This window comes from Callithrix jacchus, chromosome 1, assembly GCF_049354715.1.
Source record: "Callithrix jacchus isolate 240 chromosome 1, calJac240_pri, whole genome shotgun sequence".
Taxonomy (NCBI): Eukaryota; Metazoa; Chordata; class Mammalia; order Primates; family Cebidae; genus Callithrix; species Callithrix jacchus.
The window spans coordinates 84,179,572-84,207,235 of NC_133502.1; the positions used below are offsets into that span (position 1 = coordinate 84,179,572).

General features: G+C 40.1%; 1 pseudogene; it reads left to right on the plus strand.

The window, feature by feature from the left end:
- Positions 1 to 16,112: 16,112 nt before the first annotated feature.
- Positions 16,113 to 17,542, plus strand: LOC100393164 (steroid hormone receptor ERR1 pseudogene; annotated as a pseudogene).
- Positions 17,543 to 27,664: the final 10,122 nt, after the last annotated feature.

Sequence of the window (27,664 nt, forward strand, 5' to 3'; positions counted from 1 at the left end):
TTCTCAACACTAAAACTGGAAGAAAAACAAACTAAAAAAACTCTTATTGGCATTTTTCCTTCTTACCCAATTTTCAAGTGACATGCATATTTCTGATTGCTCTCCTTTTCCCTATCAATTTTTCCTTCTTAAGCCTTGCCACTGAGAGACAATACATCAGTTTTTTAGAAAATCATCAGCAGCAAGATGTTGATTTATTGTATGTTGCTTTAGTTTTGTTTGAGTTTTAAAATAAAACTTATTTCCAGGGCATATTTTCTTTCCTGTGTTATTTTACACTAATTAGGAAAAGATATAATAACCCTACCTAGAAAAAAATTGAAAAGGTTTTACATTTTAAAAATTCACAAATATTTTACAAAGTACATTTTAAAAAGCAGTGCCCTTTAATGCTTCTTTAAAACTATCAATATTTAAAATAAAATCTTAGATAGTTTTTTCAAAATAATTTGCATGTGCATTCATGGAATGCTTCAGCTTACAAATATGAAAAATTGACCCTTACCTATGTTAATGTTAAAACAAATTTTTTGAAAAGAATGTTGATTGATCTCTATCTTATCCAATGCTTCAATATTTGCATCATGGGAAAGCAATTTTCTTTTCCAGTGATTTATTATCATTATATGCTGCATAAGGGAGAGCAGTGTTGCCGTACATATTCTTAAGATTTGGACTGGCACCATATTTCAGCAGAATACTGGCACAGGTCTTTTCCTGGGAATGCTCAGCCTGTCAACATTAGATCAAGAAACAGATTGTAAATTCTAAGAATTCAAAATACACTTTCCACAGGTTTTATCAACTAGTTATACTTGAATAAGATAAATTTTTTAATTCTGTATATTTAAATCAAATCCATGTCATACCCAAAAAGTTGGCTGCTATATACCTGTATCAAAGGCATCCTGTTTAATCTGTCACAGATGTCAATCTGGCATTTTCTGTTCAGCAAAAGAATGACCACTTCCACATGGTGAAGAGCACAGGCCAAATGTAGAGCAGTTCTATGAAACTAGGTGGACTTCTTAGGAAACTGCACTGCAATATTTCAAAACATACAAGCATTCATGTAATTGTAAACATTCAATAGCATGTTTTTCCCTGCCTTCAAAATAAATAGTGAATTATTTTAAGAAAGTGCAATACTTATTGGCTCTTATTTCTCACTACCTTGATGAAATCAGCAGGCTATTTGAATAGAAAGAGCTCAGTCTTTGGATTCAGTTCAACTAGGGCTTGAGTCCTAGTTTAAACTCTCTCACTTACCAGCTACTGCTTAGCCTTTCTGTGCTTCAACTTCCTCATTAATAAAGATGACAATATGTTTCATATGACACAATCATAATGCTTATATGAGAAACTATGTAAAGTATTTAGAATAGTTCCTACAAGGGCAACTCAATAATTATTAGATTTTTGTTTTTTGAGACAAGGTCTCACTCTTTTGACCTAGCTGGAGAGCAATGGTGTAATCATAACTCACTGTAGCCTGAAACTCCTGGGTTCAAGTGATCCTCCATCCCCAGACTCCTGAGTAGCTGGGACTACAGATGTGCACCAGCATGCCCAAATATTCACTTAAAAATTTTTATAGTGTAAAATCTCACTTTGTTGCCCAGACTGGAATCAAACTCCTGGCATCAAGTTATCCTCCCACCTCAGTCTCCCAAAGTTCAGGGATTACAGGTGTGAGTCACTGCACCTAGCCAGATATTATTATCACTATTACTACTACTTAACAAAATCATTTTAATTAAGTAAAGTGATACAATTATATCACTTTGCAGGATGAGTTAAGAGTAGGTCACATTTTAACACCACTGACATTGGAATGCCACTTTTATTTCATAACTCATTATAATTATAATTGGTAGCATTTTAAAAATCAGTTTATTGATATATAAAATAATGGACATCACACAATCCATGAGACCTTACTTTAGGTAGAATATGGTATACTCAGCAGGTCTAGGGCAGTTCCAGGCATATAACCAGCACTTAAATATATTTTACTTCTTAAAGGTACTATGAAGAAAGAACACTGAAATAACAAGAAGACATTTCTTAAACAAATTATTTAATTTTCAAAAACCTTGAAACCAAAGGAAACTCATAATTCAAGTGAATATGGCTTATGTTATTCAATAATTATATTTACAGAATATATGCAAATAAAACTTTCTAATGATTAATACTAGCATTTGAGACTGATAAGCTTTTGAAAGGGCAGTAAAGGGTTATCTTAAACTATTTTCTAACTACAGAAATGCTTTCATTTGAAAGGTGGGAGATAAAGTTTCAATTAGATTAAGTCCTAATATTCCCATTTTAATTCTCTCAGGTTGTGCAGTCAGGGCAGGTAAACATGAAGTTTTTAAAGATACAGGGGTCCTGAGAAATAGTCAAACATGTTACATACAGTGACTCTGCTACATTACAGGTACTCAAGTTATATTTGATGAATAAACTAAATGAAAGAAAGGATAAATACAGTTGGGGAGCTCATTATTTTAAAATAAACTCCTATAGAGCAATATTTTGGTAATAGTAATTATTTATATTTGTTATTTTTAAAGAATGTAATTTAAGTGAGATGAATAATCTATCACTATTTGCATAAATTGAATGAATCTACATATAAGAAAAACATAAGTACATAATAAAATGAAACATATACATAATAAAATCTGGAAACAGATAAAAACATTCCCTTTTTACTTCTGAAGAGGCAAGAAGTTTAAAGAAGATAACAACACACACAATGATAATAATAATAAAAATAGAAAGTGAGAAATTTTTTTATCTGTGCAAGATTTATACTTCTCTCTTCCTAAGGATTATTTCATTAATAATAAACTTTTACTAGAAGTTTTCCACATGCTCACTGCAGCAATCACAGACAAGAAAAAGGAAAAATCTTTAAAATAGAAATGCTCAGAAATTACAAATGCTTAAAATACAAGTCCTCAGAAATTACACATTTTATTATCTTTTGTACATATCTTTTGACAAAACAAGACGGTAGTATGTTTCTGTGTATGTATTAGAAAACTAAATTTTTTTTCTTGCTGGCTACAAGAAAATACGTCTTCACACATCAATGTACTTTTGTATCTATTGTCACCTTAAATGGTCACATATTATTTTATTCTATGGATGCAACTAAAATTTATTTATAGAATTCATTTTATGGGTTCCTTTTAAAATAAGTGCTGTGAAAAATAAAGTGCATGTATCTCTGTTTCCTAAGGGTATTTTAGTATAATGGAGTTGATGGTAAAGGGCACACACATTTTTTAAATATAGTACTTACCACCAAATTATCTATTTGAAAAGTCAACCGTAACTTAAACTTTAAGTGGCACTATAAAAAATCCTCGCAAACATTGTGGTTAGAAAACAGTTTCAGTCCTCTTTTAAATTCTCATACCAGAAATCAAAGGATTTTTTTTTATGTAGGTAAGTAACTTGTACGTTTGCAAAAAATTACTTTCCCTACTTTTAGAGTTTTTGATGATTTGACTGGAAAGAATAACATATATACATAACATATTACATCTGTAATATACGTTATACATATCAGTAAAATATATATCATATGATATATAATAAAGAATATAGGCCAGTTTCAGTGGCTCATGCCTGTAATCCAAAGACTTTTGGGGGCTGAGGCAGGGAGATCACTTGAGGTAAGGAGTTCAAGACCAGCCTGGACAATATGGTGAAACCCTGTCTCTATTAAAATACAAAAATTAGCTGGATGTGCCAGCACTTGCCTGTAATCCCAAGTACTTGGGAGAGTGAGGTAGGAGAACTGCTTGAATTCAGGAGGCAGAGGTTGCACTGAGCCAAGATTGTGCCATTGCACTCCAGCCTGGACAAAGAAGCAAGACTCTGTCTCAAAAAGAAAAAAAAAGAAAATAATAAATTCTCTGTAAAAAAAAACATACTTTTCATCTGAATGTATATATATATAGTAAATATATTTCAAGTATGTTATCTTTTATTTTGTAAATTTTTTTCTGAAGCACAAAATTTTTTTTCAGATAAAATGGATGTACAACACTGTTTTATCTGAGACACTTAATTTTTTAATATATATACATTTTTAACTTTTTAATGTATATACATACAAAATGGTAAATACTTTTCAAGTAGATCTTTTATTTTATTAATTTTTTTCTGAAAAACAGAAATGTGTTTCAGAAAAAAATGGATGTAAAACAGACAGTTTTATCCGAGACACTTCTAATTTTTATTTTGCTAAATCAACCTACAGAATGCCTGCTTGTCAGGTCATTCTTAGGAAGGTCATTGTCAACATAAAATGTACCTGTAAAATAAGCACTTGTGTTTTCTTCTGGTACTTTTCTCATTTGTGTATGTAAAAATTCAATTTTTACCTCTGTAGAAACTAGATAAAATGGGTATCAGAAGTGAAATACATTGCAATGTTTTTTCTATTTTTTCTAATAATTTTGTTTGAACCATATTATTGTAATACCTCTTCAAAAAATACATTTTAAAAATCAAAAAAAAAATTTCAATCTGTAGTCCATCAGGGACTCATGTTTGTGACTTAAAATTTTATTAGTTTTCTTCAAACAGCAGTCATTTTTCATTAATAATTCATCCTTTTCTATTCATAATTGTTAACAGTATCAATCTTTACATATATCTTACATAATTTTAGTGTTTCTGAATTTCATGTTCTGTTTCATGCATTTATATATCTTTTCAGCTGTTAGTAAACAACTAATTGTAGAAATTAATAGCACATTTTGATATCTAGAGCAGCAAATGTTTTTTCACGTCATCATGAAACCTTTTTAAATGTCATTGCAATAGTAAGAGACATCAGGTGTCATGCAAAAATGCTAAAACCTTGATGTTTTCATTTGGTTTATGTAAAATTGGTAAACACCATAAAAGCTCACATTTTGAGAAAAATGTATTTTCCCATTCAAGAACACAGAACCCACCTCCCACTTCCAAGTTTCCCTCTAAGGACCTTCACTAAAGAACCTATCTACACAGGTGGGAATTGACATAAAGTGGACAGTTTTCTCTGAGAACTTTTTACCTACAGCAAAGGACTCATGGTATTTTTGATAGGGGAATGAGTTCTCTCATTAGGCACCTCCAATAATGTATATAACACCATGTTCATAATGAGTACATTAATAAAACACCATATATGCTTAACTTTATATCAAACAATACAAAAGGATGGAATCCTCCCTAACTCATTTTATGAGACAAACATCATCCTGATACCAAAGCCACACAAAGACTCAGCTAAAAAGAAAACTTCAGGCCAATATCCATGATGAATATCAATGCAAAAATCTTCAATAAAATACTGGCAAACAGATTGCAACAGTACATCAAGAAGCTTATCCATCACAATCAAGTAGGCTTCATCCCGGGGATGCAAGCCTGGTTCAACATACACAAATCCATAAATGTAATCCATCACATAAACGAAACCAAAGCAAAAACCCACATGGTTATCTCAATAGATGCAGAGAAGGCCTTTGATAAAATTCAACAGCCCATCAGGCTAAAAGCCCTCAATAAACTACGTACTGATGGAACACATAAAATAATAAAAGCTATATATAACAAACCGACAGACAATATCATACTGAATGGTTAAAAGCTGGAAGAATTCCCTTTGAAATCAGGCACTAGACAAGGATGCCCTCTCTCACCACTCCTATTCAATATACTATTGGAAGTTCTAGCCAGAGCAATCAGGCAAGAAAAAGTAATAAACGGTATTTGATTAGGAAAGGAGGAAGTCAAACTGTCTCTATTTGCAGATGACATGATTATATATCGAGAAGACCCCATCGTCTCAGCCAAAATCTCAAACTGATAAGCAACTTCAGCAAAGTCTCAGGATACAAAATCAATGTACAAAAAATCACAAGCATATATACCAATAACAGACAAACAGAGAGCCAAATAAGGAGCAAACTCCCATTCATGATTGCTACAAAGAGAATAAAATACCTAGGAATACAACTAACAAAGGATTTAAAGAACCTCTTTAAGGAGAACTACAAGCCATTGCTCAACAAAATAAGAGAGGACACAAACAGATGGAAAAACATTCCATGCTCATTGTTAGGAAGAATTAATATTGTGAAAATGGCCATGTTGCCCAAAGTAATCTATAGATTCAATGCTATCCCCATCAAGCTACCAATGACCTTCTTCACAGAACTGGAAAAAACACTTTAGATTTTATATGGAATCACAAGAGAGGCTGCATAGCCAAGATAATCCTAAGCAAAAAGAACAAAGCAGGAGGCATCACACTGCTGGATTTCAAACTATACTACCAGACTACAGTAATCAAAACAGCGTGGTACTGGTACCAAAACAGAGACATAGATCAATGGAACAGAACAGAGGTTCCAGAAGAAACACCACACATCTACAACCATCAGTTCTTTGACAAACCTGGCAAAAACAAGCAACGGGGAAATGACTCCATATTTAATAAATGGTGTTGGGAAAACTGGCTAGCAATGGGCAGAAGGCAGAAACTGGACACCTACCTGTCACTTTACACTAAAATTAACTCCAGATGGATAAAATATTTAAACATAAAACCTAACCCTATAAAAACACTGGAAGAAAACATAGGCAAAACCATCCAGGGCATAGGCATAGGCAAGGACTTTATAACTAAAACACCAAAAACAATGGCAATAAAAGCCAAGATAGACAAATGGGATCTAATTAAAATTCAGAGCTTCTGTACAGCAAAAGAAACCATCATTAGAGTGAACTGGTCACCAACAGAATGGGAAAAATTTTGCAATCTACCCATTTGACAAAGGGATAATATCTAGAATCTATAAAAAACTAAAAGAGATATACAAGAAAAAAACAACCCCATTCAAAAGTGGGGGAAGGATATGTATAGATACTTTTCAAAAGAAGACATACATGAGGCCAACAAACATATTAAAGAATGCTCATCATCACTGGTCATTGGAGAAATGCAAATCAAAACCACACTGAGATATCATCTCATGCTGGTTAGAACGGAGATCATTAAAAAACCTGGAGACAACAGATGCTGGAGAGGATGTGGACAAATAGAAACACTCCTACACAGTTGGTGGGAGCGTAAATTAGTTCAACCATTGTGGAAGACACTGGTAATTTCTCAAGGATCTAGAAATAGAAATACCATTTGACCTGGCAATTCTGTTACTTGGTATATACCCAAAGAACTGTAAATAGTTTTACTATAAAGACACATGCACACATATGTTCATTGCAGCCCTGTGTACAATAGCAAAGACCTGGAACCAACCCAAATGCCCATCAGTGATAGAATAGACAAAGAAAATGTGGTACATATACACCATGGAATACTATGCACCCATAAAAAGGATGACTTCGTGTTCTTTGTAGCGACTAGGATGAATCTGGAAACCATCATTCTCAGCAAACTGACATAAGAACAGAAAGCCAAACACCGCATGTTCTTACTCATAGGTAGATGTTGAACAGTGAGAACATGTGGACTCAGGGAGAGGAGCATCACACACTGTGGACAGTTGGAGGGGGTAGGGAAGAGACAGCAAGAATTGGGGAGGGATAACATGGGAAGAAATGCCAGCTATAGTATGCAGCTAAAATAAAATAAATTAATTTAAAAAAAGAAAATGCAAATTAAAATAACAATGAGATATCACTACACACATAGTAGAATGGCCAAAATCTAGAACACTGAAAACAACAAATGGTGGCGAGGTTGTGGAGCAATAGGAACTCTCATTTGTTGTTGATGGCAATGCAAAATTTTACAGCCACTTTGGAGGGCAGTTTGGAGATTTCTTACAAAATTAAACATAAACATACCCTTACCATATAATTCAGCAATCACTCTCCTTGGTAGTTACCCAAAGGAGGTGAACACTTATATTTACACAAAAATCTACACAAGGATGTTTATAGCAGCTCCATTCATACTTAACAGAACTTGGAAGCAACCAAGATGTCCCTCACTAGATCATACATAAATAGTGGTACATCTAGACAATGGAATATTATTCAGAACTGAAAAGAAGTGAGTTATCAAGTCATGAAAAGACATGAAAAAACTTAAATGCTTATTACTAAGTGGAAGAAGCCAATCTGAAAGGGCTATATATTCTATAATTCTGACTATATGACATTCTACACCCATAGAATGTACACCACCAATAATTAGCCCCAGTGTACACTATGAGCTTCAGGGGATAATGGTGTGTAATGTAGGTTTATCAATAGTAACAAATGTACCACTCTGCTGCTGAATGTTGATGTTAGGGGGAGGGCTATACATGTGTGGGGGAAGGGGATATATAACATTGCTCTGTGCTTTCCTCCATTTTGCTGTTAACCTAAAACTGCTTTTAAAAAATAACAAGTATTAAAGTTTGCAGACCCCTGTTTTGGACCTAACTGATCATTTGGACAAACAATTTTTTTCTCTCTCTGGGTATGTCTGTTTTGACATTTACATAAAAAGAAAGAGCTGAACTAGATAATCTGTAAGGCCCCATCTGTGCCTCACATGCTGTGACTCTCTGCCACTATTGTTAAAGGACAATGCACTACTGGTGGATTTTAAATGTTAACTTAAGAAAAATTTCAGACCTATACAAATGTAGAGAGAATAGTATAGCTAGCCCTCATGTACTCATCACCCAACTTCAAAAATATAAACTCATGGCCAATCTCATTTCATTCATGCCCTCCTAGTTCCCAAGCACTACCAACTACCACCACCCCACTAGATTTTTAAAAAGCAAATCCCAGACACTGTCATATAATTCATAAATATAGTATACAGCTCTAAGAGATAAGGGCTTTTTTTAAAACACAAATCTCTTTAAAACTTTTTTTTGAGATAAAAACCATTTTATCTATTTTACAGTATATGATTAAATGGTTTTATTATATACACAATGTTGTCCTTCACTAGTAAAGCTCTCCTTCTCTATGGTGGGCATGAAAATAGGAAATTCCAGTACATTTCCATCACTCCAAAAAGTAAACCCTTACACATTAGCAGACACTTCCAAATCCTCACAGTCCTTTAGTCTACTTTCTTTTTTTATTCTGGCTTCTTTCACTTATGATAATGTTTTCAAGATTCATCAATAGCAGAGCAGGTATTAGTACTTCATTCCTTATTCTAGCTGAATAATATTCCACTGTATAGGTAAACTACATTTTGTTTATTCATTCTTCAGTTAATCAACATTTGATTGTTTCATCCACTTTTTGGCTATTATCATTGATGCTATTGTGAAGACTCACATATCCCTTCTTGTGATGGCACATGTTTTCTTTTCTCTTAGGTATATACCTAGGAGTGGAATTACTGGATCATTGGTCATTCTACATTTAACTTTTTAAGGAATTTCTAGACCATTTTCCAAAGTGGCTGCACCATTTTATCCTCCTACCAGCAATGTGTGTGGTTCTGATTTCTCCATTTGTCTTTTTGATTATACCTATGCTAATGGGTTGGGTGTGCGTATCTTTTTGTTTTGATTTGCATTTTCCTAATGACTAATGATGCTGAACATCTTTTCATGTCCTATCATTAATATAGATATTTTTGGGAAAATGTCTTCTGAAGTCCTTTTCCCATTTTTAAATTGGGTTATTTGTCTCTTTATTGTTGTATCTACGAGTTTTATAAATATATTTTGAATACTCAACCCTGTCAGATATATGATTTGAAAATATTTTCTCCTTTTCTGTGAACTATCTTTTTGCTTTCATGATAGTGCCCTTTGATACACAAAAGTTTTAAATGTTGATAAAGTCCAATTTGTATTTTAAAAAAATTACTCAAATTCTCCACCAACTGTTCCAGCCAGGGAATTATGAGGGACGGAAAGCAGGTGAGGCTCCATTTGGCTCTGAGAGTGCCAGATGCCCTCCAAATCCCAGTCCCAGGGGCTGTGGGGCTGCGGGGAAGCCGGGCCTGGGAACCCCCTCCCACCCCGGGCTGAGCCCCCGCTACCTGTGCTGCTTGTCAAGGGTGTCCAGGTTTCTGCTCCTGCGCACCAGGGCAGCTCTCCACCTCTGCAGCATCGCTCTAGACAGCCACCCTGTGGATCTTCCACAGATCTGTGTCCCAGATTTGGTATCCGGAGCCCGTGTAGACGTGGTCTATGGAGTCCTCGACCATCTGGACCCTGCGGCTCCCGAAGCCAAAGAACTTCATGGTGGTGACTTCTTCTCAGACCCCCAACAACGTGCTCCTGGCTGAGGCAGCTCTGGGTCACCTTATCACCATCCCTGCACCGCAGACCCAGCCCCACATCCTGGATCCAACCCCCGATTGGAGATCCGATTTCCAGTCCTCGATTTTAAATTTGAGACCCAGTGAAGAATCCTCGATCCAGCTGGGCCCACGACAGCCTTCAGCAGCGACACTAGCAGCCACCAACCTCTCAGACAGACTGAGTGATCCTCGAAAAGACGTTCGGCACGCACCAAGGCAGATGCGGCTGCAGCTCTGAGCTGTGCCGCGGGGCTCGCGGGTTCTCCTGGGATCGCTGGGGCAGCCACAGGATCGCAGGTGCAGGGTCGCAGGCGCACCTCTCCCCGGCCTGAGGAGGAAAACCTGTTTGGCCGTGCGGTCCACCCGCTTCTCCTCGGAAAAAAGATCAGGTGAAGTCACGGGCATTCCATGGCCATCGAAGTGGCTTCGTGACATGGCCGGCGCTAGGCACTGAACAGGGGCTGGCATGGGGCTGAGGCTGGTTCCCTGCAGCTCTCCTGAAAGTGGTCAGCGGACAGCCTGGATGAGCTGCCAGGGGGTGCTGGGCTCTGGTGTCCGGCCTTGGGGGCTCAGGCAGGCTCAGAGGTTGCCACCTCTGCTGCCGAGTGGGGGCAGCTGCAGCTGAGCCCATGGTGGAGGCAGGTAAGGCAGGTCTCAGATGGCCAGAGGGTCCGTCAGTGCACCACCCTCTCACCCTAGGAACTACTCTGGTTTGGCCTAAGCCCAGAGCATGGGGATGTGGGCACTGGGCACCCTGCAGCCATGGGATGGAGCTGAGTCCCTGCCCTCCTGCAGCTGCAGAGACCTTCTGAGGGACACTCTGAGGTAGCCTCAGATCCATTGGTTCCCAATGCTGGTTATGGCAGGAAGAACTGGGGTTGCCACCGCTTCTGAAGCACCATGTGCAGGTGGCAGCTGCAGTGGAGCCTGTGGTAGAGGGTGGCAGTGCAGGTCCCAGACCCGAATGAGCCCTGAAGATTGCTGAATACCCCCCTCCCACCCTCAGATCTGCTCCTTTGGCTCCCTGAGTGCTGGGCTGAGGGTCTGGGCATTGTGCGGCCACTGGAACAGGGCTGAGTGCCACCTCCTGCCCTCCTGCAGCTGCATCTTCGCCACCTTCATTAGGCCCACCGTGGTGTTTGGCCCCTGGTTCTGTGCTGCTGGCCGCTGCATGCATGTCCAGGGTTGCCACCGCTGCTGACGTGCACCATCTGCATAGGGTGGCTGCAGCTGAGCCCATGATTTCAGCTGGCAGGGCTGGTCTCAGAAGACCCGAGGGCCATCCAGCAGACTGCCCTCCCACCTTAGGGCCCCTCTTTCAAGGACGATGCACAGAGCGATGGGGCACGTCCTGGATGCTGTGCAGCTACTGGATCCTTGAGGCCTGCTGGTCAGTTCCTGCTTTCCTGCAGCAGCAGGGCTGACTGCCTGTGTGAAGAGCCACAGAGGCTTCTGGATGTGAGATCCTCACGGCAGTGAAGCCAGCAGGCAGCGTAGGGGGTTGTCACTGCAGCTGCCGCATCGCCAAATGCTGGTGGCAGCTGTAGCTGAGCCCACGGCAGAGGCTGGCCCCAGACGGCCCAAGAGTCGCCCAGTGCACCGCCGGGGGTCCATCTCCCTTGGCCCTGCCAAGAGCGTGGGTTCAGGGTGCTGGGTGCTGTGTGGCCTCGGAGATGGGGCTGAGCACCTGTTCCCACCCTCCTGCTGGTCCTTTTTGTCCCCGGTCCAGTGAGAGTTGCAAATAAGTAGCCACTCGTGGTGGTGTGCACCTGTGACCCCAGGTAGTGAAGAGACTGAGGAGGGAAAATTGCTTAAGCCCAGCAGTTTGACGCTGCAAGCCGTGATTACATTACATCACTTCACTCCAACCTTGGTGACAGAGGGAGACCTAACCAAAAGATAAAAATAAAAAGGAGGAAAGGGCTGGACACAGTGCCTACACCTGTAATTTAGCACTGTGGGAGGCCAAGGTTGGCAGATCATTTGAGTTCAGGAGTTTGAGATAGATCGGACTGGGCAATGTAGCAAGACCCCATCTCTATCAGAAAAAAAAATAGCCAGGTGTGGAGGTATGTACCTGTGGGTTAGCTATTCAGGAGGCTGAGGCAAGAGGATCACTTGAGCCCAGGAGGTTGAGGCTGCAGCAAGCCATGATTATGCTGCTGCACAACATCCTGGGTTACAGAAAAAGACGTATTCTATAAAAAATAAAAAAAATAAGAAAAAAGAACTGGGCACAGTGGGTCACACCTATAACCCAGCATTTTGGTTTGCTGGGTGCACAGATCATTTGATTTCAGGAGTTCGAGATTAGACTGAGCAAGATGGCAAAACCCCATTTTACCAAAAACACAAATAAATTAGCAAGGTGTGGTGATGTGCATCTGTGGTCCAAGGTATTTAGGAGGCTGAGGTGGGAGGATTCCCTTGAGCCCTGAAGAATTAGGCTACAGCAAGCTGTGGTCATATTGCTGCACTCCAGCCTTGGTAACAGAGTGAGACCTGATCTCAGGAAAAAGAGAGAGAGCGAGAGCGAGAGCTAGAGAGAGAGAGAGAGAGAGAGAGAGGATAAAATTTGGCAAAGTGGCTCACACCTATAACCTAGCATTTTTTGTGTCCCGGGTGGGTATATCACTTGAGTTCAGGAGTTCAAAACTAGAATGAGAAACATGGTTGAGCCGCATCTCTATAAAAAATACAAAAACTTAGCCAAGCATGGTGGCGTCCACCTTGGTCCCAGCTACTCAAGAGGCTCTGTGGGAGGGTTGTTTGAGCCCAGGAAGTTGACACTGCATCAAGCAATGAGCACACCACTCTACTCCAGCCTTGGTAACAGAGAGAAACCTGATCTCAGAGGGACAAAAAAGAAAGGAAAGGAAAATGGGCTGGGCACAGTGGCTCATGCTTGTAACCCAGCATTTATGTATTTTTGGTAAAGATGAGGGTCTTTTTCTTTCTTTCTTTTCTTTCTTTCTTTTCTTCCTTCTTTCTTTCTTTGTTTCTTCTTTCTTTCCTTTTTCTTCCTTCCTTCCTTTCTTTCTCTTTCTTTCTTTCCTTTCTCTCTTTCTTTCCCTCTCTTTCTCTGTTTCTCTCTTTTTGTTTCTTTCTTTCTCTCTCTTGTTTTTATTAGATTAGGTCTCCTTCTGTTACTCGCTGGAATGCAGTGGGGGAGAGATCACAGCTTGCTGCAACCTCAAACTCCTGGACTTAAACAGTCCTCCCACCTGAGCATCTTGAACAGCTGGGACCTCCATATGCACAGTAACATGCTTGGGTTATATTTTGTGTTTTGGGGAGTGATGGGTTTTTGCCATATTGCCCAATATGGCCTCGAACTCCTGAATTCAAGTGGCCTGCCCACCTCTGCCTTTCAAAATACTGTTACAGGTGTGAGATATTGTGCCCAGCCCTTTTCTTCTGTTTTCTTTTGTTTGCTTCTTTTGTTTTGACAGTAGGTCTTGCTCTGTTACCCAGGCTGGAGTGCAGTGACGTGGCCACAGCTTGCAGTACCTGCAAACTCCTGGGCCCAAGCCATCCTCCCACCACAGCCTCTTGAATAGCTGAAACACAGCTGCATGTTTTTTCCATTTTTGGTACTAATGAGGTTTGGCCATGTTGCCCAGGCTGGTCTCGAACTTTCTAATTCAAGAATTCAAGTAATCTGCTTTGGCCATCCATCCTGCTGTGTTACAGGTTGGAGCCACTGTGCCCAGATGTTTTTCCTTTTTATTTTTCTTCCCATTTTTTGTTAAGAGCATAGTATGTCTTGCTCTCCTACCCAGGCTGGAATGCAGTGGTGTGATCATGACTTGCTGCAGCCTCAACTTCCTGGGTTCAAGTGATCCTCCCACCTCAGCCTCTTGAATCACTGAAACCACAGCTGCACACCACCACACCTGGGTAACCATAAACCACAGGTGCATGCCCACCACACTGGGCAACCATAAACCACAGGTGCATGACCACCACACCTGAGTAACCATAAACCACAGGTGCATGCCCACCACACTGGGTAACCATAAACCACAGGTGCATGCCCACCACACTGGGTAACCATAAACCACAGGTGCATGACCACCACACCTGAGTAACCATAAACCACAGGTGCACACCCACCACACTGGGTAACCATAAACCGCAGGTGCATACCCACCACACCTGGGTAACCATAAAACACAGATGCACACCCACCACACCTGGGTAACCATAAACCACAGGCGCACACCACCACAGTGGGTAACTATCAAAAGAAAAAAGAAATAAAAAGATCTGGGTACAGTTTGGCACTTTGGGAGGCCAAGGTGGGCAGATTGCCTGTGTTCAGGAGTTTGAGATTAGACTAGGCAACACGGCAAAACCCCATTTCTATAAAAAATAAGCCAGATGCGGTGGTGCTGCACCTGTGGTCCCAGCTATTCAAGAGGTTGAGGTAGGAGAATCTCTTGAGCCCAGGAGTTTGAGGCTGCAGAAAGTGATGATCACACCACCGCACAACAGCCTGGGTTACAGAGACCTAATCTCAAAACAAAAAGAAGGAGGAGGAGGAGGAGGAGGAGAAAAAGAAGAAGAAAATTGCTGGGCACGGTGGCTCAGGCCTGTAACCCAGCACTTTAAGAGGCCGAAACAAGAAGATCATATGAGTTCAACAGTTTCAGACAAGACTGGGCAACATGGCTAAACTCCATCTCTACTAATAATACAAAAAATGTGCCTGGGTAACAGAGTAAAACCAAATTTTACCAAAATACAAGAGAAAAAGAAAAAAAGCTGGGCACAGTGGCTCATGTCTGTAACCCAGCCCTTTGAAATACTGAGGTGGGCAGATCACTTGAGTTCAGGAGCTCAAGACAAGACTGAGGAACATAATAAACAATATCTCCACCAAAAATACAAAAAATAGCCAGGCATGGTGGTGTACAACTGTGGTCCTAGCTATTAAAGAGGCTGAGGTGGGAGAATCGCTTGAGCCCAGGATGTTGAGGCTGCGGCCAGCAGTGATCACACCACTGCACTCCAGCCTAGGTAATAGAGCAAGACCTAACCTCAAAATTAAAACAGAAAAAAGAAAACAATAGGGCTGAGCACAGCAGCTCATGCCTGTAGCACAGCAATTTGGAATGGCTTCACGATGGCTGGGCTTCAGCGCTGAGGCTCTGGCCCTGGAGTCTGTGTGGCTAGTGTCAGGTCGTGGGAGAGGCAGGGAGAGTCAGGGTGCTCCTTCCCCCACCCGCTGTCACCGTGGCCTTGCCCAATGCGTGGTTTTCAGCTGCACATTCAATACTGGTGGCCAGTGGCGAGCTTCCCTTGCATGGCATCACGGTCGCCTAGTGCACAGCTCACCTTACCTGAGGGCCACTCTTCTTGGACATCCCTTGGGATCCTGGGCCCTGGCACTGAGCACTTTGCATCCACAGGAAGAGACTGAGTGGCTGCTGGCCAGGCCGATAGCCTGACTTTGTTTCCTGGGCATCTGGACCTAGGATTCATGCTGCTGGGGGATCTGGCCTGGACTGGGGTGTCCAGTCACTTGCTGCCCGTGAGCCACGTCTGGGCTGCAGCTGTGGCTCCGGCACCAGTGGTGGCTGGCAGGCTGGTACCTGATGTCCTCAGGGTAAAGAGCATCCCCACTCATCTGAGACTAACAAGAATGTTGACCAATACTATGGAGGTTACAGGCCTGGATGGCAACTACAGAATCACATGCCACATGGTATGGAGGTGCTGCAGGAGCACAGAGACACGGGTCAGCTGGAGGAAGCACAGTAGGAAGCAGCTGCAATGTCCTTTTGTGTCCTACAAGCAGCTGGCAGTCCCGCCAAGTGAGGGGATGTGGTGTGGTGGGGTGGCGCGGCCCGAGGAGGTGGCGGAGAAGAGGCTGCTCACAGTCCCCAGCTCTACCCCACATTCCCTACCTCTCGGCCCCCATGCCTGCCCACCAGCCCTGCCAGAGCCTGAGGTGACCAGCGTAATGTCCAGCAAGGTGGTGGGAATTGAGCCTCTTCATATCAAGGCAGAGCTGACCAGTCCTGACAGTCCAAAGTGTTCCTCAGAGATAGAGACTGAGCCACCTGTGGTCGTGGCCCCTGGTCCAGCTCCCACCCACTGCCTCCCAGGCCATAAGGAAGAGGAGGATGGGAAGGGGGCTGCACCTGGCAAGCAGGGCAGTGGGAAGCTGGTGCTCAGCCCCCTGCCTAATTGCCTCTGCCTGGCCTGTGGGGACGTGGCCTCTGGCTACTACTATGATGTGGCATCCTGTGAAGCCTGCAAAGCCTTCTTCAAGAGGACCATCCAGAGGAGCATCCAGTACAGCTGTCTGGCTTCCAATGAGTGTGAGATCACCAAGCAGAGACTCAAGGCCTGCCACTTTACCAAGTGCCTGTGGGTGGGCATGCTTAAGAAGGGAGTACACCTGGACTGCATCAGAGATGGGCGGCAGAAGTACAAGCGATGGCCAGAGGTGGACCCACTGCCCTTCCCAGGCCCCTTCCCTGCTGTGACCCTGGCAGTAGCTGGAGGGCCTCAGAAGACAGCCCCAGTGAATGCCCTGGTGTCTCATCTGCTGGTGGTTGAGCCTGAGAAGCTCTATGCCATGCTTGACCTGTGGGCCCTTATGGGCAGCTCCCAGCCATGGCTACCTTCTGTCACTTCTTTCACCAAGAGATCATGGTCACCATCAGCTGGACCAAGAGCATACCAGGCTTCTCATTGCTGTCGCTGTCTGACCAAATATCAGTACTGTAGAGCATGTGGATGGATGTGCTGGTGCTGGGTGTGGCCCAGCACTCACTGCCAATGCAGGATGAGCTGGCCTTTGCTGAGGACTTAGTGCTGGATAAAGAGGAGGCTCTGGCAGCTGGTCTGGGGGAACTGGGGGCTGCCCTGCTGCAGCTGGTGCAGTGACTGCAGGCTCTACGGCTGGAGCAAGAGGAGTACATCCTCCCGAAGGCCCCGGCCCTTGCCAATTCAGACTCTGTGCACATCAAAGATACCAAGGCTATGGATCAGCTGTGATAATGCCTGCATGAGGCCCTGCTGGAGTACAAAGCCAGCCGGGCTGGCCCCAGATGATCTGCTGAGTAGCAGTGGGTGGGCAGGCTGCTGCTCACACTAATGCTCCTTCACCAGACAGTGAGCAAAGTGCTGGCCCATCTCTATGGGGTGAAGCTGGAGAGCAAGGCACCCATGCACAAGCTGTTCTTGGAGATGCTAAAGGCCATGATGGACTGAGGCAAGGGGTGGAACTGGTGGGGGTTCTGGCAGGACATGACAAGCATGGGGTCAGCCCCAAGGGCTGGGGTGAATTTGGGTTTGGGCAGTGTCACAGTCTGCTGGCAGGGCCAGGGCAATGCCATGAGGCCCTGGGAGCAGGCCCCACACACTCTCTGCCCCCCTTCTATGGGGTGTCAGAAGCTGGGAAAGTTGTGTCCAGGCTCTGGGCACAGTGCTGCCTCTTGCAAGTCATAACATGCCCCCAGAGTGTAGGGGGCCTTTCAGAAGCCATAGGGGGTTGCAGGGGATGTAAGGGAGGCAGAAGTCTATCTCAGGGAGGGAAGGGGATGGAGGCCACCATCTCCCAGTGGTTGATGCGTTTGCTGCTGTTTAGTCTTACCCCCTCTCCAGAGCAGAGTGGGACTTGAAGAGCAAAGGCCCCTGCCCCCTTTGATCCTTTTCTCATCATTTGCATTGGGCATTAGTGTCCCTCCTTGAAGCAATAACTCCACGCAGGCTCCAGCCCCTGGACCCCTGGGGTTACTAAGGCTTCCCCATCAGCTCCCACCCAACCTCCTCAGGGGGTAAGAGAGCACTGCCTCTATGCCCTGCAGAGCAATAACACTATATTTATTTTTGGGTTTGACCAGGGAAGCGCAGGGATATGGACAAGCCAGGACCCAGAGCCCTTGGCTGTACAGAGACTCTATTTTAATGTATATTTGCTGAAAATAGAAAAGCCTTTTGGTTTTGAATGTTAATGAGAAAAATATATATATAATATCAGCTCAGAAAAAAAAACTTTGGGGGATAAAGGCATGCTTGCCATTGATTTGCATGACTGTGAAATTCTGTACTGTCATTTCCCAGACATTTGGCTGCAGAAACTTTTTCCCACTTAACATTTGTTAACAGCCTGCAAAACTAGACTTTTACATAACAGTGGTTCCCAGACTTTTGTATTTTATGGACCAGTAGTAATATTTCCAAAAATGTGGGGGACTGTAGGGTTGCCAATTTACCTTGCCAAGTAGTCTGAATAAATCACTGTATTATCACCATTTTTTTTAATAAAAGGACAATCTCAGAATAATAGTTTTTGGGGGGCAAAAGAAACCAAGATACTCTGTTTTCCTTATTTTCTCCTATCCCAGTGCATTTGAAAACCATGTATAAGGGAATGCTCTGCTACAAAGTTTTGCCCCAATATGAAAAAAAAATAGCAAACTTAAAAGACAATACCCCTGTTAGAAAGTTATTTTCCTAATGTCATTTAGTTGCTTTGATTGTATTGGGTTTTTAGCATTTGATATGGGTTTTTCAGTTTGTTCTAAGTATGTTAAATCAGCTAACATCTGCTACTCCAGTAACAGCCTCATACAACTACAGGTAGGTTTTCTCCAGATGAATTAGTTTTAATAGTGCAAACCAACAGACTGTAGTAACAAGGTTATGACAACCAGAATCTCCAGAAAGTTTAGTATGTTACTTTCTAAGCTGTCAATGGTATCGAGACTTAATTTGTTTTTGTAAGTAACTTACCTAGTTGGAGAAAGATAAAAGGTTCCTTCCTTTTTTTCCCTGTAGGTCTTAACTTGACATTATTAACCAAGGAAACAGAATCAGCCTTGAATAATCAAGGAATTCATTATACCTAATAACTGATGTGAAAATTACTAGTTGTCCAACTTTTCCTAAACTCAAATCTATTTTTATAAACTAAAGTAAATAATGTTTATATAATTTAACTGGTTTTCATTTTTTAAAACTTGTAGACTAGACCGTCTTTAAACTTTTAAAAATAAAATGAAGGTTTAACTGGATTTGTGAGGATAAAACATTTTCTTTAATTGTCCTAGAGCAAAGTAGATTAGTCATCATGTGTTTTCTGTGCCGATGTGAATTGTAATTTACCAAAAAAAAAAAAGACATAAATTTCTTGGTCTTGAAGAAAAGTTCCCTTGAAAGGAATTTTCCAGTAAATAAAACTTCCTAAATTACCAGTACCATGAGCTATTTTTCATGAATAAGATTCACCATCCCATGTGATCTGTGTGGGAAGAAACAATGTCCTCCTGGTGGAGACGTGAAAGAGCTGAACTGATGTGGAGGAGGTGGTGCAAGAGAGGTTTTCCTGCTCATTACCCCACCAGGCAGAGGAGTGGAGTACAGCACTTGGCTGCAGAAGCCCTTTGTCTCTTACCTGTATACATGGACGGACAGTCAAGTTTGTTGCTCTGATTTAAGGTATAGCGTTAATCCTGTGTGAATGGCCAGAAACATGAGCATACTCCTGTGTAACCATTTGGAATTTTGCCTTCTTAATTTTTCAAAAATCTCTTTTGAACTAATTTCTGTGGAGTTTAAATGTGTATTTTATCACACAACATTGAGGTGAGAATCACCTCAACAGAGTAAAGCTCTAAAGATAGCAGGCAAATTAAAAAAATTTTTGATTCCACTGATAATTTATTTCAGCGTTTAATATATTTTCTACTATAAAACCAAGCTGTCAAGACAGGAAAATATTACTGGCTTTGTTATTACTAAAACAAGTGAGAACTTTTAATTCACAAAGGATGAAAACACAAGACATTAATCTCACTGTACATACAATATTAAAATAAACATTATTGTAGACAAAACATTTAAGACTTCACACACACACTCACACACACACAATCACACACACACACCCCTTGACAAAAGAAACACAGGACAATTTTAATCTTTGATATACGTTCATGAACACCAAGAGCAGGGACATCACTTATTTGAGTCTAATTGTTTTCCTGGTTTACAATCACTATATAAGCAAGATCTAAAGCATATTGTGTTATTAAGGACATCTTAAGGCATATATAAACATTCTGATTTAGGGCTTTTTCTCCCGACCAAAACAATCTGCTTTAGCTATCAAGTAATTTGGTTGTTTATCAATTTAACACCCTCACAAAAACAAATACAGAATCTCTACCAAAAATTCAGGTTAGGGGTTTATAGACAGATCATATAAATAATACTTGTTTCCAAGTATTTTATAAATGTTTTATATTCCCAAGTATTTTATAAATATTTTATATTCTGTAAATTATAAATGCATTTCTAGGAGCAAAATTCTGATCACACATAAATCACTCACTTTCAAACATTGATGAAGAAATAAAAAGCATACGTGGGGGCAGAGAAATGTTGGCATGGAACAGAGGTATGAAATGAGGTATGAAATAAGGAATGGAACATTGGATTCAGTTGATTTTTAAAGATGGAGTATAAGAGTATGTCAGTGAGTGCAAAAACAAATTAAAAACTAAAATGCACATTTCCAATGGAAAAATATCTAACCCTCTTATAGTTTTATTAGATATTTCATTTACAGCAGTTAATCTAGAAAAGTACATTTTAAAAATCTTCAACAGACCATGCTTCCTGTAACAAAACCTTTCAAACTGTGTTTTATTATAGAAATTAATCTACATTCTAATTACTGTCTAGTAGCACAATGGGGCCTACTCACTTATTCTTTCACCCTCTGTCCTCATCTGTCCTCCTGCTCAGCTGAGACATGAAACTATTTGAAATGGCTTTATGTAACAGAAGACTTTAATCTTTCAAATTCTTATATAAGTTTGAATAAATGGTTAATGTTCACTTAAAAGACAGATTTGGGAGACTGTATACATAACCATTTGCATTTGATTTCTAGGTCAATTGTTGTGATTGTTTTTGTTAAATGTTGTCTTTTGCCCTTAACTATGAACTGAATTGTTTTCAACACTACAGTGTCATCTTGAGTATTTGAATTTGATTTGTGTAGTTAGGTTTCCCTACACCTGCGGTTAATTAATGTTTAATATTATAGAACTGTCCTCAGACACTTTGTCAATTTTCAAGGCTATAAAGAAACACACCGACTGTTTTAACTCTGTATTTATCATTTACTTTCTGTATATATATAGTTTAATAACCTGCTTGGGTGTAATTTTTCAAGCTTGAATTCTTTAATGAATTTGCATAAACTCTATACTGTTTAGAGCTTAAAGCTACAAAAGCATTGTTAGGAATTACTTGGACACTGAATTTTAAACTTTTTGACATTGTTATCAAGCATGTTCATCTTTTCTTGTCACTAGACCAAGAAAAATATGCTTAATGTATATCACTAAAGACTTTCTATATGTTAACCTGTTTTAATACCAAAAGTCTGCAATGTCCACAATTTCCTTAAGACCTCATCAGAAAAGGATTTGTTTGCCTTAATAAATGCTGTTGGGAAAAACAAAACACACAGTATAATGAGTGAAAAGGGTATAAACAAGAAATTCCTGGATCTTAGCGACTTCAAGAAGAATGAGTACTCACATTTAGATGGCACATTATGAGGACTTTAATCTTTCTTTAAACACAATAGTGTTTTCTTTTTTCTGTTATTCACATGATTTCTAAGAATATTTTTTATGCAGGATAGTTTTTCTACCTTGATATACAGTGAATGTGTATAATTTTTCTTTCAGTGGCAACCTCTATAATCTTTAAAATATGGTAAGCATCTTGTCTGTTTTGAAGGGGATATGACAATAAATTGATCAGATGGAAAATCTTGTAGCAAAGTAGAAATGCTTTAGTAATGTACTCAGTGTGGTGGTTCTATCCTTTTTCTCTTCTTCTCCCTTGATCTAAGTGAAATTTTTATAGCAGTGCAAAATAAAACCCTATGTATTTTAAAAAAAAGAATGTGACAAAGCTTTTAAGTGGTCTTCAGGTCTTGCTAATCATAAAAGAATTCATACTGGAGAGAAACCCTACAAGTATAAATGATGTGACAAAGTCCAGCCCTCATACCTGTAGTCCCAGCTCCTCAGGAGGCTGACAGGTAATCCATGAGGTCAATGGATCAAGACCAACTTGACCAACATGGTGAAACACTTTCTCTACTAAAAAATACAAAAATTAGCAGAGTGCAATTATGCTCACCTGTAAGCCCAGCTATAAGGGAGACTGAGGCAGGAAAATTTATTGAGTCCAGGAGGCCGAGGTTGCAGTGAGCCAAGATTGAGCCACTGCGCTGCAGCCTGGGTTACAGAGAAAGACTCTGTCTAAGAAAAAAGAAACATTATAAATGTGATTACTGCAAAATGACCTTTCAGAAAATATAGGTCCTTAAAGTAAAGACTATTTACTCTGAAGGCAAACATTACAAATATAAGGAGGATTGTGGTGTCTTTACTTGAAATACAGATTTTATTGTACACATTTTGTATTAAGGGAAAACCCTAAAGCATATGTCCAAACTTCGTTGAACATCAGGTAATTTATATTGGAGACGAAACATAAAAACAAAATGAAAGTGCAAAAACATTTGTTCAAAAACTACAATTTAGAAAACACATGTTTATACTGTATATACCTATACATGCCTTTGAGGATTGACAGTAGAAAGAATAAAGGCACTGCAAATTCAGTCATTGCATTCAATGAGAGTGTTGAGTATAAAAAGATCCAAAGCTAACACTACATATATTTTAAAGCAGATATTTTTGAGATTTATAATTACATTCAAGGTATGCCTCTTTTTCTATAAAAAATTATAGATTTTCTAAAAAGCAAATAATAACTCAAGTCTCTAGTTATTTCATGTTGATTATTTCTTCCCATTGTTTATGTGAAAGTATTTGAACAATTGTTGCATCAGAGATATGAGAGATTGTTTTCTATTTGGTACACCTTATTCACAACCTTTTCTGTGGAAGAGTAAGGACATTAAGTTGTAAGATGCATAACAAAAATCTAAATGGAGAGGCTTTTTGTGGTTGACTTATAACATTGTTTTAGTGATGTAGAAGGTGGATGCTAAGAGTAATATTCTGAATTCTAGTGAAAGGAAAACGTGTTAGTAGTAAATTATTTTATCAGTTGTACCTGTATGTAATAAAATGCAATAAAATTTTTAAAAGTTCAAAGATTGTGTGTGAACTCAAATTTTTATTAAACACAGTCATTTTTAATGTGTTAAAAGTATTGTGCTTTGAACAAAGTGTTAATTGGCCATAAACTTTAATGTGTTCCATCTTACTTGAGGTTCTAAGTAAAAGATGCTAGCAATATACTATTTGTTAAGGGATAGGAATGACATCTCTAATAAGCTCTATGTTGCCAGTGATTTGTTTGTTTGTTTTTTTGTTTGTTTCTTTTAAGATGGAGTCTTGCTCTGTCACCCAGACTGGAGTGCAGTGGCATGATCTGGGCTTACTGCAACATCCACCTTCTGCGTCCAAGTGATTCTCTTTTCTTGGCTTCCCAAGTAGCTGGAATTACAAGCATGGGCCACCATGTCTGGTTAATTTTTGTGTTTTTCATAGAAAAGGGGTTTTACCATGTTGTCCAGGCTGGTCTCGAACTCCTGACCTCAAGGGATTCACCCACTTCAGAGTCCCAAAGTGCTGGTATTACAGGCGTGATTCACCAGGCCTGGCCTGCCAGTGTTTTTAAATTAACAATAAGTTAAAGAATTTTGTTCCCATAGGTCAAATTTGTATTCTTTTTTTTTTTTTTTTTTTTATTGGATTATAGATTTTGGGGTACATGAGCAGAGCATGCAAGACAGTTGCGTAGGTACACACATGGCAGTGTGCTTTGCTTTTCTTCTCCCCTTCACCCACATTTGGCATTTCTCCCCAGGCTATCCCTCCCCACCTCCCCCTCCCACTGGCCCTCCCCTTTTCCCCCCAATAGACCCCAGTGTTTAGTACTCCCCTTTCTGTGTCCATGTGTTCTCATTTTTCATCACCCACCTATGAGTGAGAATATGCGGTGTTTCATTTTCTGTTCTTGTGTCAGTTTGCTGAGGATGATGTTCTCCAGATTCATCCATGTCCCTACAAACGACACGAACTCATCATTTCTGATTGCTGCATAATATTCCATGGTGTATATGTGCCACATTTTTCCAATCCAGTCTATTATCAATGGGCATTTGGGTTGATTCCAGGTCTTTGCTATTGTAAACAGTGCTGCAATGAACATTCGTGTACATGTGTCCTTATAGTAGAACGATTTATAGTCTTTTGGATATATACCCAGTAATGGGATTGCTGGGTCAAATGGAATTTCTATTTCTAAGAAATTGAGGAATCGCCACACTGTCTTCCACAATGGTTGAACTAATTTACACTCCCACCAACAGTGTAAAAGTGTTCCTTTTTCTCCACATCCTCTCCAGCATCTGTTGTCTCCAGATTTTTTAATAATCGCCATTCTAAGTGGCGTGAGATGGTATCTCAATGTGGTTTTGATTTGCATCTCTCTGATGACCAGTGACGATGAGCATTTTTTCATATGATTGTTGGCCTCATATATGTCTTCTTTCGTAAAGTATCTGTTCATATCCTTTGCCCACTTTTGAATGGGCTTGTTTGTTTTTTTCCTGTAAATCTGCTTGAGTTCTTTGTAAATTCTGGATATCAGCCCTTTGTCAGATGGGTAGACTGCGAAAATTTTTTCCCATTCTGTTGGTTGCCGATCCACTCTAGTGACTGTTTCTTTTGCCGTGCAGAAGCTGTGGAGTTTCATTAGGTCCCATTTGTCTATTTTGGCTTTTCTTGCCAATGCTCTTGGTGTTTTGTTCATGAAGTCCTTGCCTACTCCTATGTCCTGGATAGTTTTGTCTAGATTTCCTTCTAGGGTTTTTATGGTGCCAGGTCTTATGTTTAAGTCTTTAATCCATCTGGAGTTAATTTTAGTGTAAGGTGTCAGGAAGGGGTCCAGTTTCTGCTTTCTGCACATGGCTAGCCAGTTTTCCCAACACCATTTGTTAAACATGGAATCCTTGCCCCATTGCTTGTTTTTGTCAGGTTTATCAAAGATTGTATAGTTGTATGTATGTTGTGTTGCCTCCGGTGCCTCTGTTTTGTTCCATTGGTCTATATCTCTGTTTTGGTACCAGTACCATGCTGTTTTGATTACTGTAGCCTTGTAGTATAGTTTGAAATCCGGTAGTGTGATGCCCCCCGCTGTGTTCTTTTTGCTTAGAATTGACTTGGCTATGCGGGCTCTCTTTTGGTTCCATATGAAGTTCATGGTGGTTTTTTCCAGTTCTGTGAAGAAAGTCAATGGTAGCTTGATGGGGATAGCGTTGATTCTGTAAATTACTTTGGGCAGTATAGCCATTTTCACGATATTAATTCTTCCTAACCATGAACATGGAATGTTTCTCCATCTGTTTGTGTCCTCTCTGATTTCGTTGAGCAGTGGTTTGTAGTTCTCCTTGAAGAGGTCCCTTACGTTCCTTGTGAGTTGTATTCCAAGGTATTTTATTCTTTTTGTAGCAATTGCGAATGGCAGTTCGCTCTTGATTTGGCTTTCTTTAAGTCTGTTATTAGTGTAGACGAATGCTTGTGATTTTTGCACATTGATTTTATATCCTGAGACTTTGCTGAAGTTGTTTATCAGTTTCAGGAGTTTTTGGGCTGAGGCGATGGGGTCTTCTAGGTATACTATCATGTCGTCTGCAAATAGAGACAATTTGGCTTCTGCCTTTCCTATTTGAATACCCTTTAGTTCTTTTTCTTGCCTGATTGCTCTGGCTAGAACTTCCATTACTATATTGAATAGGAGTGGTGAGAGAGGGCATTCTTGTCTAGTACCAGATTTCAAAGGGAATGCTTCCAGTTTTTGCCCATTCAGTATGATATTGGCTGTTGGTTTGTCATAAATAGCTTTTATTACTTTGAGATACGTTCCATCGATACCGAGTTTATTGAGAGTTTTTAGCATAAAGGGCTGTTGAATTTTGTCAAATGCCTTCTCTGCGTCAATTGAGATAATCATGTGGTTTTTGTTTTTGGTTCTGTTTATGTGGTGAATTACGTTGATAGACTTGCGTATGTTGAACCAGCCTTGCATCCCTGGGATGAATCCTACTTGATCATGATGAATAAGTTTTTTGATTTGCTGTTGCAATCGGCTTGCCAATATTTTATTGAAGATTTTTGCATCTATGTTCATCATGGATATTGGCCTGAATTTTCTTTTCTCGTTGGGTCTCTGCCGGGTTTTGGTATCAGGATGATGTTGGTCTCATAAAATGATTTGGGAAGGATTCCCTCTTTTTGGATTGTTTGAAATAGTTTTAGAAGGAATGGTACCAGCTCCTCCTTGTGTGTCTGGTAGAATTCGGCTGTGAATCCATCTGGACCTGGGCTTTTTTTGTGAGGTAGGCTCTTAATTGCTGCCTCAACTTCAGACCTTGTTATTGGTCTATTCACAGTTTCAGCTTCCTCCTGGTTTAGGCTTGGGAGGACACAGGAGTCCAGGAATTTATCCATTTCTTCCAGGTTTACTAGTTTATGTGCATAGAGTTGTTTGTAATATTCTCTGATGATGGTTTGAATTTCTGTGGAATCTGTGGTGATTTCCCCTTTATCATTTTTTATTGCATCTATTTGGTTGTTCTCTCTTTTCTTTTTAATCAATCTGGCTAGTGGTCTGTCTATTTTGTTGATCTTTTCAAAAAACCAGCTCTTGGATTTATTGATTTTTTGAAGGGTTTTTCGTGTCTCAATCTCCTTCAGCTCAGCTCTGATCTTAGTAATTTCTTGTCTTCTGCTGGGTTTTGAGTTTTTTTGATCTTGCTCCTCTAGCTCTTTCAATTTTGACGATAGGGTGTCAATTTTGGATCTCTCCATTCTCCTCATATGTATTCTTTTTTTTTACTTTACTTACATTTATTTTAATTTTTCTGGGTTGAGAGTGTGCATAAACACTTATGGCATATATGAGATATTTTAACACGGGCATACAATATTTAATTATCACAGCTGGTAAATGAGGCATTCATCACCTAGAGCATGTATTTATATTTTGTATTACAGACAATCCTATTGTACACTTTTAGTTATTTCAATATGTCTAATTGAATTATTATTAGCTACAGGGTCATTTTTATGGGCACAAAAATTACATGAGTATAATTAATACCTATATTTCTGAGTCTTGCTTAAATATTTAAAAAGTTTTATGTATTTTTTGTACATGTCACCTCTCTGCTCACAAACAAAAATAGACATTAAGTTTTGATTTACATAGAGTTACATATACAAATGTATTCCTGCAAAGATATACCAGCTGAGCTCAGTGGCTCAA